Genomic DNA, 22,038 nt, shown 5'->3' with positions numbered 1-22,038 from the left:
GCTACATCTGCCCAGATTCCCCCTACTACAAAAGTGCTAAGAGACGCAGAAGTCCTGCACACTTTTGCATTGGGCCCTCTGACTGGTGTGTTAAACTAGTAGCACTGGAATCCTTTTGTCGACATTTCTTTATAATTATACAAACTCACTTCCTCTGTCCTGACCCTTCTTGTGGGCACACATGTGAACCCAGGCTGTGTACATGCTCCCATCTACTCTGCACCCAATGTGCTCCCACCACTAGTCTGGGAGATGGTGTATGTACATAGAGCATTAGCCACAATCCAGATTGATCCTGTATCTATCCTGCTGTTCCTAATGAAATGGTGTGTTTTGATGCGTTTTCCCCAAACCAGTTTCAATTTGCATTGGGACAAAAGACCTAGATGCTATCATTTCCCTAATTCTGTCATTTGATAAACAATAACAATAGGCTTTTAGATGACCGGTGTTTATCCCATCATTTATCTTTGCCACAATATTATAAATACACAGAACTTAAAATATAAAATTTTATGACTTTAAAAAAAATGTACATGTTTTATGCAGCCCTGATACCAGAAAAGAAATGCTTCTGTTTTACTTCAAATGCTTCAGTTGCATTTTCGTAAGTGTGGAATTGGGAAGTTGTTGTTTTCTTTTGTTTGTTTGTTTTCCAGCATGTTTTTTTAAAACTATCTCATTGGCTAGCACTGAATGGTTTGAGCTGTATAAATTAAGGAGACATGTCTTTGTGTGCATGTGTGTGTGTGTGTGTGTGTGTGTGTGTGTGTGTGTGTGTGTTGCCAACTCACTATTCCAAATCCTAAAGTGTGGGAGTGTGGATAATAGTGACAATCGAAATGCAAAACCATAAAACCATACCTTTGCAGATCATCATAAATATTAATGCTGATGTTTAGTGATCTTGCTAATTTTATTCTTTTCTGTGCCTGCACTTCCCTTTGAAAAAAGCAACAGCCAGAAACATCTTTCTGACAATTTTCCTCCGCTAAAAGCTAGCAACAAAGGTCTCTAATACTTCAGATTATACTCAAGGGCTAAGATGCTTTTACTAAACACAAGGAACTGTTTGCTTTTATTCTGCTGACGTTCATTTTCCTATCTTTCATTGTGAAACCGGCTGAGCCTGTGGGCATGTGTGGATGGAAGATGCTAAAAATAGAAAGTGTAGCCTAACAACTGGCTTCTGATTGGCTAGCGACAAAATCTGCCTGGCCTATGGGAGCCACTGAGAATGAAAGCAATTCAGCCTGTGTTTGTGTGAAGCGCTTTATCCATGTCAAAGAGCTCCCGGCTGTAGAAATTATTTTGGTTGCAGTTTAGCAAGGTAATAATCAGCTCAGCCCGCCCGAGAAGGTTGAGGACAAAACAAAGGCGTATTAGCATCTACAAAGCACAAATGTTTGGCAATACAGAGCTGTGAATCCTTCGAAGTTCCAGGAAGGAGAGGCAAAAAAAACCCCCAATGGATTTTACAAAATGCATGCACAAACAAAAGACTCAAAAGACTTTGTTGCTTCCACCCCCCCTTTTTGACCCCTCATAGCTTTTTCAAAATCACTGAATATTTCTTTGCAGCTTTCTAAACTCATTTATCCAAGGTTTTTTTTAAAACACACACACACACACACACACACACACACACACACACGAGAGCAGCTTGGTGCCATGCTGTGACTTGTGTTCTGTAACCAACAAAATTGCCATTAGTAACTATGGCAATATGAAAATCCTGCAGGACATTCAGTTTGCTTTTCAGATGGGATAAGCATCAACTACACAGCTGAAATGGTTCCACTAGAGGCCACTGTTGGCCCAAAAAACCTCTAATGCTGTTACTCCTGAAGCTCAAGTGAAGAAACTCTACAGTTGCTATTGTCCCAATGGCTTATGCATGTTCTTAGATACACACTATCTCAAAAAACAAAACTCAAGGCTAAGGTGTATCACTGCTTAGGTTCAAAAAATTTCCCACAGAATTCTTGCCAGCAGATTTATCAGATGTGGAACCAAGAGCAAGGAAGACGACTATGAGCTGGAATTTCCCCTCTCTTATATATGCAAACGAAGATCCTATCAACAAGGGAGAGCCACAATCTTAGCCAACCACCCCAGCCATCAGACCGGTCACACTGCCAGATAATCTAAAGCTGAACTGCTTTCTGCAGGTTGCAGTGGCATAGTCAAAACAACGAAGGTCTGGGATGCAGTAGTGGCAAAATATTACAGAGAGGGGACAATTAGCTGAAGAATTGAGAGGCACAAGCCTTTGGAACATATGATGACTGGAAGCTGCCCTACACCACCTCAGACCATTGATCCATCTAGCTCAGTACTGTTTACACTGGCTGGCAGCAGCTCCTCCAGGGTTTCAGGTGGGAGTCTCTCTTAGCTCCACCTGGAGGTGCTGGGGATCAAAAGCCTGGGGTGGTCACATGACATGCATTCCATGAGCTTCTTGTTGCAGTTCCTCTTCACAGTTCTTTCTAGGTTTTGGCACAGAAGCTGCTTTGCTCTCCCTGTCAGGGGAAGAGACAAGAGAAATGTGTCCCTGTTAATTCTCATTGACCACTCAGCAGCTTTCAACACCATCAACCATGCTATCCTTCTGGAGCAGCTGTCCGAGTTAGGGGTGGGTGGCAGAATGCACAGAAAGGTATACATTTCCTACAAAAGAGATATAGAACTTTTGATTCCTGAGTAAGCTAAAGCTATCCAATATTAGAAGCACAGAGGAAGGCAGCACAGCAGTATTTTTTAAACGCGTGTTTTTATGGGCATTTTCTTTCTTACACATTGTTTTGCTCCTCTTCTGTCCTCTTTGGGCTCAAGGGAGGGTCTCCTTGCAAGCCACAAGGACTCTCCAGTTCTTTCCCACCATTTCCTGGCATTATTCTATTCATTTTATTATTTCCCAACACCACATATATATGCAGACATGCACATGTAGAACGCATATACACGTGGGGGGTTACCTATGTATTAGAGAAACACCAAATTGAATTTCTTTTTAAAGGGACAGTTTACTTATTCCAACATTTGCATTTTGGACACAGTGGTAGAGCCCCAGGAATCTTTAAAGGATGTAGCCACACTGCGACCAAACACTGGCACCCATCTACTGTATTAATTTGTGAGCATTCATTTATGGTAATAGTAAAAATGCTTAATACTTAATGGATGTGGATTATAAACATTTAACAGCTAAACATAAAGGTGTCTCATTAAGCTATAATCTGCTTTTTAATAAACAGCAAGCCAAAGCACAATAAATGTGTTTTGTCACTGTGCATGCAATAGCACGATGCTAAAGTAAGAAAAAGGGATGTGGGTGTCGCTGTGGGTAAATCCTCAGTGCCTAGGACTTGCTGATCGTAAAGTCGGCGGTTCGAATCCCCGTGGTGGGGTGAGCTCCCGTCGTTCGGTCCCAGCTCCTGCCCACCTAGCAGTTTGAAAGCACCCCTAAGTGCAAGTAGATAAATAGGTACTGCTTTATAGTGGGAAGTTAAACGGCGTTTCCGTGTGCGGCGCTGGTGCTGGCTCGCCAGCTGCAGCTTCGTCACGCTGGCCACGTGACCCGGAAGTGTCTCCAGGCAGCGCCGGCTCCCGGCCTCTTGAGCGAGATGAGCGTGCAACCCTAGAGTCGGACACGACTGGCCCGTACGGGCAGGGATACCTTTACCTTTACCTAAAGTAAGAAAATAAGGCCGAATACCCTTCTAGCCCTGCATACTGTTCTCACAGTGGCTGTCCAAATGCCTGCAGCTGCAATCAGAACCTGAATGTAACTCTCCCCACCTCTGATACTCAGCAGCTGGGATTCAGAAGCATACTCCTTCCTGCAGTGGAGGTAGAGCATATCCATCATGGCTAGCAGTCAGTGATAGACTTAACCTCCAGGCATTTGTCTAATCCTCTTTTGCAGCCATCCATTGCTACATTTAATAGGAGCGAATTCCATAGTTTAACTGTGCACTATGCGAAGAAGTAGTTAACTTTTGTCCACCCTGAATCTTCCAACATTCAGCTTCGTTTGAGTTATTAAAGATTCAAATGGTATAGTATGTAAATACCTATGATGGGATCAGACATACTGGATTAACCTTTCTACCTTTGTTCAGCTGAAAACACTAAGCGGTTAATACATCATGGATGTGCACAATTAAATTGGGTCTTTGATAGTGAATAACTGAGCTCATGTGCAAAATGAGAAGACTGACATTTAGACATAACGTTGGATGGAGAAATCATTCCGTCTCAGTTGAGTAAAATATTTAAGTAGAAGCTTATACTTTGCTCAACTGAGGTCTCGTAGTCCGTTATGGAACACTTATTATTTCCTTGTGACATATAGCTGAAGAGCTTACAGTGGATGAAGCCCAATGAATTTTATTACTGCATTTTGTATATCTGTAAGAGATTCTGGGAATGAGGCTTTACTCAGTAATATTTACTGGGTGACCTCAGAGTTGGAGAGCAATCTGAAGCCCTAGCTGGGAGCAGTGGGGGAGAATGGAGTGCCAGATTACTGCTGCATCCAGAATGCTGCGACTTCAGCTGACAAGGTGGGGAGCTGGCTATTTCAAACTACTACTTTTTTCTGTGCTAGGCTGGGTCCAGGTTTGTGTGATGGACTGTTCCAAACTGGGCCCTTCTCTAGGAAATGGGTTCAGCTTTGGATCCAACAGATCCACCACCAACCTGATATGATCACTTTGGCAACAACAACAAAAAACCAGCTTGAAATCTCCATCATAATTGATCATAAGCTAAACATGGATCTGCTGCAAGCACTTTTAGCACTTGAGAGGGATTTCTACCCCAAGATTACACCTCGGGCCTTGGTTTCTTTTCTGATAGCCACTGCCAGAATGGAAACAGCAGTCAGGTGGAAAACGGGGGCGGGTCTTACTTTGCAATCTTGGTTCATCCATATATGGGAAATAGCATTCAAACGCTTGACTCAGCAAAGCAGGGTAATAGATGGGCAGAGCAAGAAATACAAATTTCTAAGTACATAAAGGTAAAGGGACGCCTGACCATTAGGTCCAGTCATGACCGACTCTGGGGTTGCAGCGCTCATCTCACTTTATTGGCCGAGGGAGCCGGCGTACAGCTTCCGGGTCATGTGGCCAGCATGACTAAGCCGCTTCTGGCAAACTAGAGCAGCACACGGAAACGCCGTTTACCTTCCCGCAGGAACAGTACCTATTTATCTACTTGCACTTTGACGTGCTTTCAAACTGCTAGGTTGGCAGGAGCAGGGACCAAGCAATGGGAGCTCACCCTGTCACGGGGATTCGAACCGCTGGCCTTCTGATCAGCAAGTCCTAGGCTCTGTGATTTAACCCACAGCGCCACCTGCGTCCCTTCTAAGTACATGGTATTTGTTTATTGAGTATATAAACAAATCAACCTCATTGCTTGCAGCGGTTCTCAACCTGTGGGCCCCCAGATGTTGTTGGACTACAACTCCCATCATCCCTGAGCTCTGGCCTTGCTAGCAGGCTGGCTTACAGCCTCCCATGACACATGTTTTGCTATGGAAAGTCTTAATTCAGCAATGAATTACCATTGTGTGTCCCTTAATTATGACAAATGTGATTGACAAACTATACTCCAAGTTTTGTTTAGTTTGTGTCTATGGTTCTTCTGTAAAAGAAAGTGTAATACATTTTTAATTCAAAAAATGGAGTTGGGAGGATGTTATTGCACCAGCTGAATTCAGCTTGTCTTGCAGAACAAAACCACTCCAGGCTTACTCATACGAACATCCACTAGCCATAACAGGGGTTAGATCAACAAGTCTGATGCTAAAATACACATCTATTTAAATCCCCTGGTGATTCAGAACAATCAGCACATTTGAAAACCAGACCAGCTATCTATGAACTCAGTAATATGATTCCAAGCTCTACAAATAATAAATAATAATAATACAATTCTGCCACAAAGGAAAAGACTGAAAAATGTACAAATTTAAAAGTGTAATGTATTTGTGTGCTGAGACTTCATGGTGCTCTTTGTAAGATTTATTAATGGTTGCCAGTGGCTTGATTTGAATCAATTTTATAATGAATGATTTTAGAGTGTTGTTTGTGCTGTACTTTTGTACTGTTTTATTGTTGTTAGCTGCCCTGAGCCCGGCTTCGGCTGGGGAGGGCGGGATATAAATAAAATTTATTATTATTATTATTATACCTCCTGCGTGATCTTTTTTCCAAAAAAAACGTTGTTCACTGTTTTTTTGCTTTCTGCATCCACCTAAACCCTTGCTGTAAGTTTTAGATTGTCCACCCATTGCATCGGTGGTTGTCCCCTTGGTCTATTAAAATTGTAGCATCTCCATACTAACACTGCTTTAACCCATCAGCCTAAGTCATCTCTTGTCACATGTCATACATATGTCCATTTTAACTTTGTGAAGCTAAAGCTGAGTCTGATATATATATATATATATATATATATATATATATATATATATATATATATGCTTGAAAAATGTATTCCATGTAAATGGAATTCTAACAACTCCTTAATAGCACACCTTAATGCAGCAATAAGATTATTTTCATTGCCCACTACAGAGATACAGCCAAACCCTACTGGCTGGAGTTCTTGGGCAGGAAAAGGAATGAATTTGCTACCAGATCTGATCCAGGTGCATAGAATTAATAAAACGGATTACTATTTTTATTCTAATATATTGCATTTCAATACACCAACCATTTAATACATACTCAAGTATATTAAAGATAGACAAAGTCCTCATTTACTTTACATGCAAACGTAGTACTAATGTAAAGATACTAGTTTAAATAAGCAGAGTTAAAGACTTCGTTCTCCGAAAAGTTTGTGGTAGTCTGAAACCTCCCTACCTGACTGATTGAAGAGCCAAACTTAAGCATGCCAGATATGGGGAAAGTTAGAGATAACAGTGTTGTGTGCATTGTACTAAGAATCTATTCAGAGAATCAGAGAATTGTGGAATTTGAAGGGACCCTGAGGCTCATCTAGTCCAACCATTAACATGATTGGATATATTTTCAGAAATCAAATAATTGATGCCAATTCTATTTTTTCTTTCCACCTTCATAAATCATACACTGAACGATATATTTGTATTTTTAACCATGCAGCTTTTTAAAGTTTTGGTCTCCATTAAACTGTCATCTTTGTCAGAACTCCACGAGTATGTCACAAATAATTAAAAGCCTCTCCGAAAGACAATTTGAGATTCATTATCGATCAAGATTCTGCCTCCTCAAAAGAAGGCTATCATTTTCATGGCAGTCAGAAGACATGTCCCTTTGAGGAGGACGACACTTGGCCTTACTCCAGCTATTGATATTTCTAAGTGATTAAATCTGACCTCAGTGTTGCCTGCCACACCAAGAGCTCCTATTATATGTTCCATCTTTAGGTAATGGGCTTTGGCAACTGCCTATCTTTAATCCACATAGCTTCCTGCTTTTGGCTGAAGTAATGCACAGCCTATAAGCATGCAATAGTGGGATCAATTTGTTAAATGAAGTTTTTGGAAGTCTCTGACTCCTCTAGAGAACCTGTCACAGGACAGGTCACACACCTTTGCGATGGACACAGAGCCACTGCAGACGTTCTAGAGAAACCACAAGAAAGGAAGGATATGTCGTTTGCACTTAATCCTCCTAATTTCTTAGTGGGTGGCCACGTCTTACGGTGGGAGGTGCACCTCTACCAAAATGAAGGAAAAGACTTTGCCTCTTCCAGTTTCACATAACACCCAAAATGCATGAGGAGACAAAGAACAAGCTTGTTTGCCTCAAATAAAGCAATAAAGTAATTAAGATTTTTTTTAAAAAAATGCCTTTCATGACATCAACTATTAAAAACATCAAAGCATGAATGTGTAGATTCAGATCAGAAAATGATTAAAGAGAAGGGGTTTAAGAAACCTAAATCAAATTTAAACCTAAAACCATTTCAACAAAACCAAATAAATTCAGATGCAATTACAGATATTCCACTGCCTCCTCTAATAGCATTCTCAGCAGTAATCAGCATCTGAAATAGCCTCCAAAATAGAAGTTGGCAATTTCCCTAAAACTGTGGAAAGAATATATCTATAAGCTTCCCTGTAAGTAAGCCTCCCTGGACATGAAATTTCCATAACTGGAGCACCACTCCTAAGAAGGCTTGAGATCTTACCATCTCTTGCTCTGCCTCTGATGCTTCCTTTCTGCCCACTTATCTGGAACGTGGAAAGTAATTAATTCTCTGAGTAGCGTTCAGTGTGTCCTTACTTATCCATAGAGTGGTTAGAAATCAGTGCTCCAGGGACTAAGTGAGAGATTTCCTAATCCAACATGAAGCCATTCATAGCTGTGTTGAAGATCAAACAACACACCTCAGACAGAAATTCCTTTTCCTCCTATTGTTGAATCATGAGTATATTATAGAGACTCCATCTTAATTTCTTTGCTCCTATATTTCAGATATTACTACTAAGTAAGATTTGCTTTGAGTGTCCTGATATTCTGGCTGCTGAATGTTCCCCAATACTGCATTTTACACTATTTATGCACGCACGCACGCACGCGCGCGCGCGCACACACACACACACACACACATGAAGATGACAAGTGAGACCTCGTCGAAACGTCGCCTAGACACCCCAACTTTTACACGGGAAGACACCCGAGGACACCAAAACCTGCATTCCTGTACCCGTGAAAATCTACGAAAGCATATATATATATATATATATATATATATATAATCTGCCTGATTATTAATCTATTCTCTGTTTCGCTTCCATGGTTTGGTAACATGGTAGCCTCTTATTAGCATATGACTTCAGACTCAAATTCTTCCTCATCTCCTTAGACCATGACTTATCATACAATCCCTACCTGTGTGAATTTCGCAACTGAATTCTCAAGTGTTAACTGACTCCTAAACCACCCCTTCTACTCTTCTTTTTTAAAAATCCCATATATAATAAAAAACAGAACTTAGAGATCAATACCATGGCATGAACATATTGTAGATCAAAGGTATACAAGCAGAATAGGAGGGTGTTATGGAGACTCGCTTAATTTGCCTAAATATCATTCTTCCCTTTAAAAGAAACATCATGCACTGTGGAAGTCAAAGTTCAAGGTATAATTTCTTACTTGGCAATATACTATTCTACAATTTACAAGACTTCCTGAGCATTTACTTCTACATCACAACTAGTGTTGTGCTTAATATTTCTTCCACATTTTTTCAGCCATGCAATATATGACAAAACCAATAGCATTTAAGAAATATAAAAGGGGACAGAAAATGTCAGAGAAATTCTTACGGGTATGCCACAGTATTTTTATTGCACTTGCCTTACTTTCAAAGTGGCCAAGCGTTGTTTGTGAGTGTCCTACCCATTCTACAAATCAGCTCTCTGCCACTTTGCATCCCCCCGGGTGCTTGTGTTTTCTAAATACGCCATGGCATCCTTAACTGGGATTTCCTGTAAACACAGGAAGGTGAGGAAGCTGCATACAGAGTACCTGACAGCTGTTTTACAATGGAATCTTCATGTTTTGCTTTGATCTTTAAAGAAATAAGTGAAGTTTTTTCTTCAAGGTAACTTCCATTAAAAACAAAACAAGTGATTACACCAATCTCAAGGAATTCACTAGCCAGCTTCTGGTGCTTCAAATGAAACTTTGAAGAAGACACTGGGCATTTTCAGACTGAATCCCAACTCTAAAAGAGTGACAATCGCATACCAACAAATTCAGGTAGCACAGTTATAACTGACTGGGAGGTTTTGCACAACAAACCAGCTTCCTCCAAAGATTGAACTTTTTGCAATAAGCAAGGTGATAGGAAGATGCCCTGGAAAGTGTGGCACAACACTTGCTTTGATGCACCATTGTGTCACTTTCCATATACAAATAAGAACACATACTCATGAAGTAGCCATTGGTGTCTAATTTCCCTGCAAACAAATCGGGATGAATGTTCAATAAATAGGTCACATAGAAGCACCAATTTTGAGGTAGCTATGGTTTTGTGAGAGCTGGGCCATAAAGAAGGCTGATCGCCGAAGAATTGATGCTTTTGAATTATGGTGCTGGAGGAGACTCTTGAGAGTCCCATGGACTGCAAGAAGATCAAACCTCTCCATTATGAAGGAAATCAGCCCTGAGTGCTCATTGGAAGGACAGATCCTGAAGCTGAGGCTCCAATACTTTAGCCATCTCATGAGAAGAGAAGACTCCCTGGAAAAGACCCTGATGTTGGGAAAGATGGAGGGCACAAGGCAAAGGGGATGACAGAGGACGAGATGGTTGGACAGTGTTCTCGAAGCTACCAGCATGAGTTTGACCAAACTGCGGGAGGCAGTGGAAGACAGGAGTGCCTGGCGTGCTCCATGGGGTCACAAAGAGTTGGACATGACTAAACGACTGAACAACAACAATGGTTTTGTTTGTTTCTTTGTTGTATATCAGGAAATGCAAGCAGAGGTAGAGTGCTGAAAAAATGTTTATTGGAAAGAAGCACTCGCATACTAGCCAGGGCCACCTAGCAACAAGAAAGTAAGCTCAACCAAATGTGCCCCAGAATCCTGAAGGAATTCAAAGGCTCCTTGAGAATGAAGGAGCAAATAAATAAATAAATAAATAAATAAATAAATAAAATAGAGGCCTCTTTCACAGGGGAAGAGATCTTTTACAAAATTGAGGAACAGGTTTTGGCACAGCACTAATATAAACTAAGGGCATGTAAAACCCAGAGGCAACCTGATAATTAAATTAATTGCTCAGTTGTCATGTAGCCAACACACAAGAAATTAAAAAGTTGAGTGTCTGATTCCACTTCATATGCACATGCCCATACAATGTATTGTCTTAAAGTGTGTGCATCATTTGGAGCTCTTTAGCCAAGTGTTATTTTATAATGTGGTTAAGGTACTTGCAGGGTTTTTCTCAAAGACTACTCCAAATCTTATCATTAAGCCACTATAAAACATCAAAAAACAAAACAAAAACCTCAAGCTAAATTACTCTGTATACAATGCTTATGTCTCACTTCAAAGCAGATCTCACATGAAGATCATATATATCAGGAAAGGAGAGGGCAGGGATAGGGTGGTTTATACTACAGGAGGAAAAGGCATTTACAGAACAGAATGTAGGTGTTGGGGGACAGTAAGCTGTTATATTCTTGCCTGTTTAACTCTATATCTAAAGTTGTCTAATACAGAGTAGTCACTTGAAGCTGTAGAGAATGAAATCTTTTTCCTTCAGTTTTGCAGTTAATGCATCTCCTCCTTTCATCAGGCATTGCTCAGCCTGGTGTTCTCCAGATGTTGTGGACCACAACTCCCATCAGCACCATACAGCATAGCCAGTGGATAGGAATGATGGGAGCAGTAGCCCAAAATTAAGGAGAAGTTGGCGTATGAGATCCATAGTGTACAGCATCTTAGTGTGAAATGGGCTGCAGTATAGTGTGTCTCAGTGATGAAATGCTGCCTGCTCTTAGGTGACATTTAAGCAGTGATTGTCTTAGCCAACATACAGCTTCATGGCAACCATTTTCTAATCTTAATTACAGAGTCCCTGAATGTAGTATAATTTGTGCCAAAAACTAGTTGACACATGTAATTTGAAAGAAGTCTGACATATTGCTCTGAAACTTACTTTGTGCAGTGATTATTTTTTAAAGGCAACCTATTAAGTGACACATTTCCCCTGTTTTGAAAAAACAGAAATGGACTTTTAATGCCTATCTAGCCAGTCAAACGAATGTGTGTTTTCTGTATAACAACCAAATGAGAATCATTATCAGCAAACATTGTTTGAGGTAAGCTCAAAAACCAAGGCAATGTGATATTTGAGTTAGCTTCACATGCAAAAAAACAACAACCCCAGCTTGAGTTCCTGGCATTTCTCAGTACAGAGAGTTTCTGAAACCCAGGACAATTGCTGCCAGTCAAGGAAGCAGTAAAATGAGCCAAATCTGCAAGTAAGTAAGTTGCTATGGACCTTTGCTTGTGAACATACTTGTGAATAGTTACAGATAGGTAGCCGTGTTGGTCTGCCATAGTCAAAACAAAACTATCTTCACACTATCTGAAGAAGTGTGCATGCACACGAAAGCTCATACCAAGAACTGACTTAGTTGGTCTTTAAGGTGCTACTGGAAGGATTTTTTTTTGTTTTATACTTGTGAATAGACATTGCAAAAGAATCGGCCCATAATAAAGGGAATTGCTAGATTAATTCTTTGTAAGTCACCAGAAGGCCACAGGTTTCTTATCCTTGCTATACAATACAATCAACAAGAAAGAAAGAAAGAAAGAAAGAAAGAAAGAAAGAAAGAAAGAAAGAAAGAAAGAAAGAAAGAAAGAAAGAAAAGCCAACTCAGGACACGTTGTGTTAAGCCAGGACACTCTTAATGTGCCCTTTTCATATCCCCTACATCTGTGCATCATGCCTGGTTAATCACCATATTGTGCTTATTTCTTAGGCAGTTCTTATACATGCAGGCCCTACTGACATTTTTCAGTTATTACTAGGAGTTATTTTGGAGCCTGCTGTGAGCTGGGATGCAGTGGCTGCTGCTGCTTTGGTGAAGACATAGTTACGAGGTGGATTTCAGCCTAAAGGTATACATATGTTCCTGTTGCAAATAACTGTTTGAGGAAGAGAGTTTTGCTACTGATACTTAGTCACATTGCCATTAGCAATAACTTTTTGCTGCCTTCCAAAGAGTTTCTGTCACTGCAGGCTGAGAGGATAAATGTCCACTCTTCAAGTTTCCGTGTCTAGAGCACATCACTTGTTGTTGGTCTTTTCAGATTTCCCTGATGGGCAGAGGCTGCCTTTTTGGCTTCAGCAGACAAATAGGGTCCACATTTATTGTTAGACTACAGCTCTACAGTAACCATCCCTGCCTGTTGGCCATGCAGGCTGGGGCTGATGGGAGTTGGAGTCCAACAACCTTTGGAAGTCCACACATCCAAGATATAGAGAAAAGAAGCATATCAAAGGCAGTTCTCTAATCAGCTTAACTGCAATACAATACAATTGCTAAAAGAAATAATTGCATGAACTCTTCCAGGCTGAAAATGCTTAGAAAGCTTTATTTGCACATGGTCCAAAGTCTTAATTTGTTTTACAATTGTGCAAATATTCATAGAAGCAGAAACTCAGTTTCTTGTTTTTAAAAGCCTTCTGCAAATGACAATGTGCAGAAAGTTTTATAGTCTTTATTTGGTTCATGCTCACAGCAACCAGGCAAGATGGAACACAGGAATCCCAGGCTTATAAATGAAAAACTGGGGAAACATTCAGTAACTTATCCAACGGCAACATTAAGCAATACAATACAATTGATGAAATTTAAACAACTGAAACAGAAGCAATGTGATAAAGCATACTATAATATTAAGTCATCATAAAACTGACAGAATCGGACTGCATTAAATATTAAGTCATCATAAAACTGACAGAATCGGACTGCATTAAAATGTAAAAATCTGTAGATTGGATCACCAATTTGTCCAAGGCCAACTCATTTGGAACCCCTTTCAAAGGCTGTACAAAAAATAGTAAAGTATTATGTGTCCTTCATGTTTTTGGGATACTAAGATTCCAAAGAGTAACAATGGTTGAAATTACTATAGTCTCATCTGACCTTCCCATTCCACAGTACAAAATTCATTAACAATATATTCTGAAAGGCAGTAGCTCAGGTGGCTTTCAAATGAGTTGGAGAAATCCACTTGATCATCATGAAAGCTCATGGATGGTTCCATGTAGAGTGGCAGTATACCTTTCAGTAGTAGATCCTAGGAACAAATGATGGGATGGCTCTCACTTGCATTTCCCCTCTGTGAAGTTCCAAAGCCATGGATACAAAATGCTGGATCGATGGACTTTGATCTAGGTGGGCAAACTTTTGCTCTACTGAGGGCTGCATTTCATTGGGAGTAATTTATCAGGGGCTACAGTAAGCAGGGCAGAATCCTGCGGAGGGCAGGACCAGAGTCAAAGGTGTATAGCACCGCCCTTTTCCTTTTCTTTATCTTGCTGCCACACTCATTCTCTCCCCCCCCTTCCTCCTCATTCTCTCTACCCCTCATCCCTATCCAACAAGATGCCACTGGAGGGACCAACTGCAAGTCTGAAATGGACTTCTGAAAGCTACAGGTTGTCTCCACCTGGTATAAACGGGGTCTTTCTAAAAGCATTTATTATGATCTGCTGGCTGAATATCAGGGAAGAGTCATAACAGGTTTACAATTTAGAAGAAAATATGTGCTTGAAAACCAACCCATTCATTTCTGCTAACGGATCAGGGATCATATGCTTTCTTTTTTGACTCAGTGACCCCAATTTTATGGCCTTTTTCATATGCATGCTGAATTCAAAATACCGCCAGTATTTACAAAAAAACAACAAAAAACACGCACCTCTTAACAGGCTTTTCAGTCATGTGAGGACAAAAGTCATATTCACAGTAACCTTAGTGCTCATTAGTGGAAGAAAGAGAAAAACATGCATAATGTCAGCTAGCACCACGGCTGCAAGAAAATTAGAAGAAAGGCAACATTGTGTCTGAAGCTTATTAAACTGCAAACTTTTTCCTCAGCAATCAAGGCAGTGCATAGATGCAAATGAGACACTTACATAATGCTATTATACTTGAAGTGTGACTAAAAAGCTGGACTGATTAAGTTACTATGCAAGGTTTGGAGCTCTTTTGCTTTCTCCCTTAAAGCAAAACATATTATGCATATTAACTGTTTAAAATGGACCATTCTGAAATTGCTCAGAACCAAATATTTCTACATTGAAGTTGCTCCCATTTTAAGTTTTGTTTATTTTTTCCTAAGCAGTAGCAGAGAGCTGAATGAACATCCTCTCTAAGCATCTTTTCAATTTCACAGGCTGGATTTCAGTCTAATCTCAGCAAGGCACAAGTGTGCCCAAATGGATTTATCAAGCTGCACTGTGCATTACGTTACTCAGATTTCAACAGCCTATTGACAGTAAGACAATTTCTATTTTCAGATGAGTACTCTGCATCAACATGCATCATGTGTAACTAAGGTCATGCTCCCCCACACAATTGCAAATTAAATGTATGAACCTCACAGTTTACAATAGCCCTGTTAACTGTCGTGATAACCGGGGATGGACGTATGTGTCAAATCTTAGCTTCTCATTTTCTAATCTTAAAATAAGTTTGCCACATCTTTGTATCACCTTGTGAATATTATAGGTTACTGACTCATCCTTCACAACAAGGTCCCAAAACCGGTTACAAGGATAATGTGCAATTTTACCTAATATGCACTTTTTGCAAGCAGTTTCCCCAAAGTGTAAAGCATTTTCACAAATTTGTTTTTTCTTCTTCCAAATTTCCCCTTGATATACACCCCCCTTTTTTGTTAAACTGCATCACAAAATTCAGAAAAGCTTGAATTTCAAAGGATAGATTGATTCAGTTATTTGGGGGAAAGCATGAATTAAGCAGGTTCACACTGAAATGCTCACCAAATTGAACAAAGTGATAATAACACTACTTTTAATAATGTCAACTCTGGTCTATGGAGAGATGGGTTTAAGATTCCACTCAACGATGAAAATTCAGAATCAGAATTTTGCCTATGTGAAAACTCAGCTTCCTTTTATAAGCTGGGGGCTATGAATGGGAGGTATTTGAACCCCAGTATCCCAGGTCCAGCCCTCTAACCACACTGGCTCTCAAATTGAAACCATTCGCAAGTAGGCGATATCTTATAAGAGTTAACATTTTTTAAAACTGTCTTCAATTTTTTAAGCTGAGCTTTAAATTGTGTTTTTAAAAATTATTTCCTTATAGTTTTATTGATTTATACTGCATTTTAATTTTACAGTCTCCCCACCCCACCCCTTTTTGCAAGTCACCTAGAGAACTTCTGTTATGGAATGGCTATAAAAATATGGCTGTTGTTGTGTTGCTGGCATTGTTGTTGTTATGAATATAATCTCTGGTTATATTGATGCATTTGTTACTGAGAGGCACCCAGCAGGCATACAGCTGCGATGCTACTGAAATGAATATTTCTGATAAGATGGGTTAATTGTCAGAATAATTTGTGCAAGAGTAGCTGATTAATCCTTCCCCCGTGCCTCGCTGCAGATACTTTCATTTTCCTCATACCTTTAGCATTGCTCTATGAATGGCCCCCATTTTTTACACAAAGTTCTGTTCTGATTACCATCTCCATCCCACAAATGAAAGTCTATAACAAGAGGAATTGGCATTACAGTGCTGCTATAATTCATTCCCTTGACAGAGACAGAAACGAGAACTGACAGTGACACAAAGTAAAGCCATTCCTATTCCAATGCCTCAGATTGCAACAGAAACCAGAAGATAGCATAATTTTAACCCATTCATATTGTGACAGAGATGAGATATGGTTCAAAGCAAAGCCATCTTCTTTGACTTTAGAAATGCTCGTACCAGAAATAAAGATCAACACTAAGCTGGTATTTTTACAAGGCCTCGCAACTACACATGTATCCCAGTGGCAGCTGGTGGGCTGGAGCTGCAGAGCTGGTCTCCCGACAGCAATGTCACTGTGCTTCTCTAGACTGCACTGGGCAGTGATAGGGCAACAAATGAGTCTTTTGCTGAACCAGGTCTCTCATGTCTTTGTTTAGATCAGTGGTGGATTTAGGGGAGCACAACCAGTTTGGTCACAATGGGTGTGAATCCTAGGGGGTGATGCAACTATTATATAGAATGGAAGGCGTCGGGTTGGGGGGGCATAACATTTTGGAGTCTCACAGAGCACCACTTAAATTTGAGATCCATCACTGTTGAGATTCCTGCATTGCAGAGGTTGGACTAGGGGTCCCTTCCAACTCTGATTCTACGTCCACTCTAGTCTAGGTGGTCAAATATGCATTACAAAAAAAAAGCAACCAGGAAATGCATCATCAAAAAAAGAGGATACAGATTTGCGTTAACATTTGCATGTGCTAGTTTATGCAAATTAGAAATATAGTACATCTCACCATAGTGAAGGAGACTATGGGGAGGGGACGTATCTGCCTGTTCAACCAAGTGTTGATGAGCAACTTTAAATCCCCTGCTCTCCCATTTTATGGATCTTTATCTTCAAACTGGTCTTGAACCACACTCCCCTTCAAGTAGAAGACTGGCAGACAGCCTAAGAGATACATATACTTCCACCTTTCCACTGTTCAGTCTTCAGTTACTGGTTTTGCATGCAATGGATCAAGCGAAGGAAAAGTTATTGCACACTGGTTGTTTGCATTTCCGGGGGGGTGGGGTGTTTTTACCATCGGCAATGATCTTCAAAAACAATGTGCACTTTATCTCTACGAAACCAAGAAACCACACCGCAGTCAACAGGCTGCCAAAGCATCAAGAGCAGATCCATACTGGGCATTTGACAAAAGATCATTCCCCTTACCACTGGCCATCTCTTTAAAGAGGTTTAAAGACTCTCTCAAGGCAAATCTATATAAAAAAAGTAGTATAAACACCAACAACTGGGAAACACTGGCCTGCAAGCACTCCAATTGGAGAAGAGCCTTTACCAAAGGTGTCATGGGCTTTGAAGACACTTGAACTCAGGATGCAAGGGAAAAACATGCTAAGAGGAAGGCACACTTGGCAAACCCTCAACTCCCATCCAGAAACCTATGTCCCCACTGTGGAAGGATGCATGGATCAAGAATTGGCCTTATGGACTCACTGTTAAAACCATGTTCATGGAAAACAATCTTACTTGGTTCCGAGTGATTGCCAAAGAAGAAAACCACTAACCAGGAGTGCAGTGCAAAGATGGCCAGCTGATCAGTTAGCTGGGCTTTGCACATCAGCTGAAGCTGCCCATTTCCGATGTGCTTAAGTGACAACGATAACGCTAAAATAATTTTGGGTGCTCGATGGGACTGATCATTTCTGTCAATCTGAAGAACTGTGAAGCATCTTCTGGAACAACAAAGTGAAAAATGTCCAGCTGTATACCAATTCCAACAGGAAGCAATGTTTCAGAGGAGCTCAGCTTTGGAAAAAAGCACATGTTGGCACATAAAAGGAGGCACAGGAGAGCCTTCTAGCTACAAGAAAGCAACAACAGATTTTGCTACATATTTTAGCAGCGGCCCCACACCATGCCAGCAAATAAAAAACAACTCAGAATAAAAGGAACAGAAATGATGCTTTATTTTACAGCTGATGCAAACAGTTGTGCCAGCTATGCCTATTTGAGGGAGGCATAGATACATATGCTTTCTATTGGTAATGATACTTCTGTGCTACAGAGCATGGGCCACAGTAATCATCCTTATGATCACTGGACAGTGAGTGCAAAATCCTATCCTCCAACTGATTCAGAGATAAAATATAGGAAAATCATGTGGGCTAACGTCTTTTTTATGTTGAGCCAAAAAAGAAGCTCCAAGCAAGCCTTCTATTTTGCCTGCAGCACTCCCGAAACTGAGCAGACGTAGAAAGCGGATTAGAAAAACGAGAGGATGAAAGGGCATTAGCATGATACAGAGAATATATCCTCCAAATGGAAAGAGTTACCACTACCTCCCAATATTTCAAGTTTTTGGGTTGCTGGAATTTATTTATTTTTGTAAGATCTGCATGGGTCCATAAGAATATAAAAATAGATATATTAACTGTTTGTGGCTTGTTTAGGGGGGAGGACCTTGTTCTCTCTTGCTTCTGTTCATTTTTCTGATTTGACAAGAAACTTCTGGCGATACTTGAATATACATCGGAACCCATCCAGGAAAGCAGCTTACTTACCATATTGATAGCCTTAGGCTCTTGCTGATTTCTTACTAACCAATGCATAAAATTATTTTTAAAGCAGAGCACAGCTTTAAACAAATATTAGATGTAAAATCTAGGTCACCCTTTCTACTGAAGGGCATATTAAGAGATTTCTTAGATTTAAGTTAAATTCAGTTTCTGCTACATGACTTTGTGGTTTGAGCTAGTTAAATATGTCACAGTTACAGTGATGTAAAAATCAGGAATGTTTGGTCAACATGAGATTCGAGTTATCTTAAACATTTAGGATTAAAAAGGTTTTTACCATTCCCATCCTTGGAGTCTTATTGCTGCAGCCCAGCTTTTCCCCAGGACATTTAAAGGAGGTGAAGATTAATGAACAGTTCCAAGACCAGGACGCAAAGACCTGTTTTAGGCATGTCAAAGGATTTGTGCATGGCCTAGTGGGATTTCTGACTTTCCTCCCTTGGAACTGCAAACTCCTATGCAATATAAAAAAAGCTGTTTTTCAGATTTCACTCAGCTCACATCCTCACCATACATTTAAAGCACACAAAAATCACCCCAGAGAATCCTAGCACTGCAGCTTACCCCTCACAGAGCTACAGTTCCCAGCCACCTAACCAGTTCCCAGGATTCTTTGGGGGAAGCAATAGAGTCACAGAATAGCAGAGTTGGAAGGAACCCCAAGGGTCATGTAGTTCCTCTCTGCAAGTGCAGGAATCACAACTGAAAGTCACGTGCATTAAATGTATGGTGTGGTTGTGACCCTTGTTACAAAAGACATTTAGCATGTGAAGCTGGCAGCATGATTCTGGTAGATCAGGTCCCCCCACAAAAAAGTGCTTTTTCGGTCACTGTACCCCAAAACAAGTAGTAGAATCTGTTGTGCAACCTCAGAACTCCACCAGCTTATTCTGCCTGGTGTGCAAACTTAACTCACAGATGCAGGACATAACCAAGGAATCATTTTTAGCATTCTAGTCTGTATCTAGTTTTCGGCTTCGGCGGTGGCGGCTTCTCTGGAAGTTGCATGGAATTAAAAGGAAGCACTTAGCCCCCCAAAAGTGAGCGGCCCTTTGAAGCTCAGCACAGAGCCATTGTAACGTTTGCCATGGATGCCATTTTATCAACCCATTTATTTATTTTTAATCTATCTTTTAATTAGAGCCAAAATGCTTTTTCTGAGAAATATATTAAAAATTAAAATATTAATGAATTAGAAAGAGCTATAGCTCTAGAACACTGTAATGCTGTCTGCCACCATTTTTCACAATGTTTAATGGCAGTGACCAGAAAGATTGGGTTTTCTTTTAAATTAACATTATATGAGAGCTGCAACACTATGACAACTCTGTGCTGAGCTGTGATAGGCAAAATGACCTGTTAGATCACTGTTAGACCACATCAAAACCATATCTGTTTAAAAAGATGGATAGGTAGCACTAATTGCATCTGCCCCTGTAAATGTGATGCTACACTTCTGTTCAGCTGCAAAATAAATAAATGAAAACAAAATCCGACTTTCTTCATGTACAATGATTAGATGACAGCCTCATTGTGTGGTTGCCCAGTAAAAAGAGTGAACAAAGCATGGCTGTTTTCATTTATCTGCTGCTTCCATGAAACGCTCAGACCTCGACCCAGGCTTTGGCAATCCAGAAAACTATGTTATGCTCACTTGTACCAGAGGATCCCCCTAAATCACTTCTGCTTCCAGAAAAATTGACACACTGGGTCCAATCCATGCATTTATTTTTGATATGGCAAACAGAACCATAATGGTACTCTAACTTGTGTTGTTTTTTTGGTGGTAACTATTTGTGTTTCTGAATATTTTCCACTGTTGTGAGATACGAGATTTGCCACAGCAAATCTTGACAGATGAGTCACCAAACTGTAGTAAATTTCACCCTCATTACCTTGTAAAAACAGTACATGAAATCACATAAATTATCTGGCCCCAAACAGAAAGTGTGAACATTATGCCCACTCCAGATCAGCTCTACCCATCACAGTGATTTTTCAGGCCCTCAATAACAAAATATCCCCAAAGGAGTTCAATATTTACCTGTATGCAGAGCACAAAGAAATGCAATAAGAAAGCCTTCCTTCCACATGCACACTCTGCCTGTCATATTAATGAGAACCTTACTAGCATTTTGCATAGTCCTGGAGCTCTTACATTGTGGTTTTGAAATTCAAGTCTATCCAGGCCCTCCTGTCGTAAAATATGCATTTGCTGAATTATCAAAATTGCTACCAGAGGGTACGCTTTTAATGTGAGAATTAAACCTGAACTTACTGGACTTAACAAAATGGCATATAAAGTTCCCTAAAAACATGATTAGGTTGAACATGATGTGGCGACTGAATTTTCAGGCAAAAATATAAAGACATTGTTAAATGACCCTGTGGCACTATATCTGTGTTTTTAATTAACTCAGTGGAAAGGGGTAATTTGAAAGGCACTTGTTACAATGGCTGTACCAATGCCCCACAGAAAGTTGTTTAAAAGGCAAAGATTTAATGGCCCAATTAAAATTAAAGTAAATGCCTAAGGCCATCACAAGTGTCTGTCCAAGAAATCAGATGCTACACATCTTTCTTAAAGGATATTCAGCTTGGAATTGTAATTTTGCTGCTTTCTTGATTGAATGCCCCTATAGCCTGACAACAAGGGACGCGGGTGGCGCTGTGGGTAAACGCCTCAGCGCCTAGGGCTTGCCGATCGAAAGGTCGGCGGTTCGAATCCCCGCGGCGGGGTGCGCTCCCGTTGCTCGGTCCCAGCGCCTGCCAACCTAGCAGTTCGAAAGCACCCTCGGGTGCAAGTAGATAAATAGGGACCGCTTACTGGCGGGAAGGTAAACGGCATTTCCGTGTGCAGCTCTGGCTCGCCAGAGCAGCGATGTCACACTGGCCACGTGACTCGGAAGTGTCTTTGGACAGCGCTGGCCCCTGGCCTCTTGAGTGAGATGGGCGCACAACCCCAGAGTCTGGCAAGACTGGCCCGTACGGGCAGGGGTACCTTTACCTTTACTTATAGCCTGACAACAGAAGCTTAAATATGTTTATTCTGAAGAAGATTATACTGAGTTCAGTGGCTAAAGTACTAAAGTGGATGAATATACAGGAGGCATCATAATATTTCACTGCAAGCAGAGCTTGTGTAGAAGGCTTCTAGAAACCCCTACAGAGGCTCCCAGGTTTGTGTGGCGGGAG

The 22,038-nt window shown here is 40.6% G+C and overlaps 2 long non-coding RNA genes across 2 annotated transcripts in view; one reads left to right on the top strand and one right to left on the bottom strand.

The window, feature by feature from the left end:
• LOC310825690 overlaps positions 1–22,038 on the bottom strand; it is a 104,943-nt gene that overhangs the window by 20,118 nt on the left and 62,787 nt on the right. The gene's annotated exons all lie outside the window — the stretch shown is intronic.
• The window catches only part of LOC310825665, a 217,145-nt gene that overhangs the window by 141,706 nt on the left and 53,401 nt on the right, over positions 1–22,038 (top strand). The window lies entirely within an intron of this gene.

This window comes from Podarcis gaigeae (genome assembly GCF_964106915.1).
Source record: "Podarcis gaigeae genome assembly, chromosome: 10".
Classification (NCBI taxonomy): domain Eukaryota; kingdom Metazoa; phylum Chordata; class Lepidosauria; order Squamata; family Lacertidae; genus Podarcis; species Podarcis gaigeae.
Note: the sequence above shows the minus strand (reverse complement) of the source record. Positions and strands in the feature narration are given on the sequence as shown.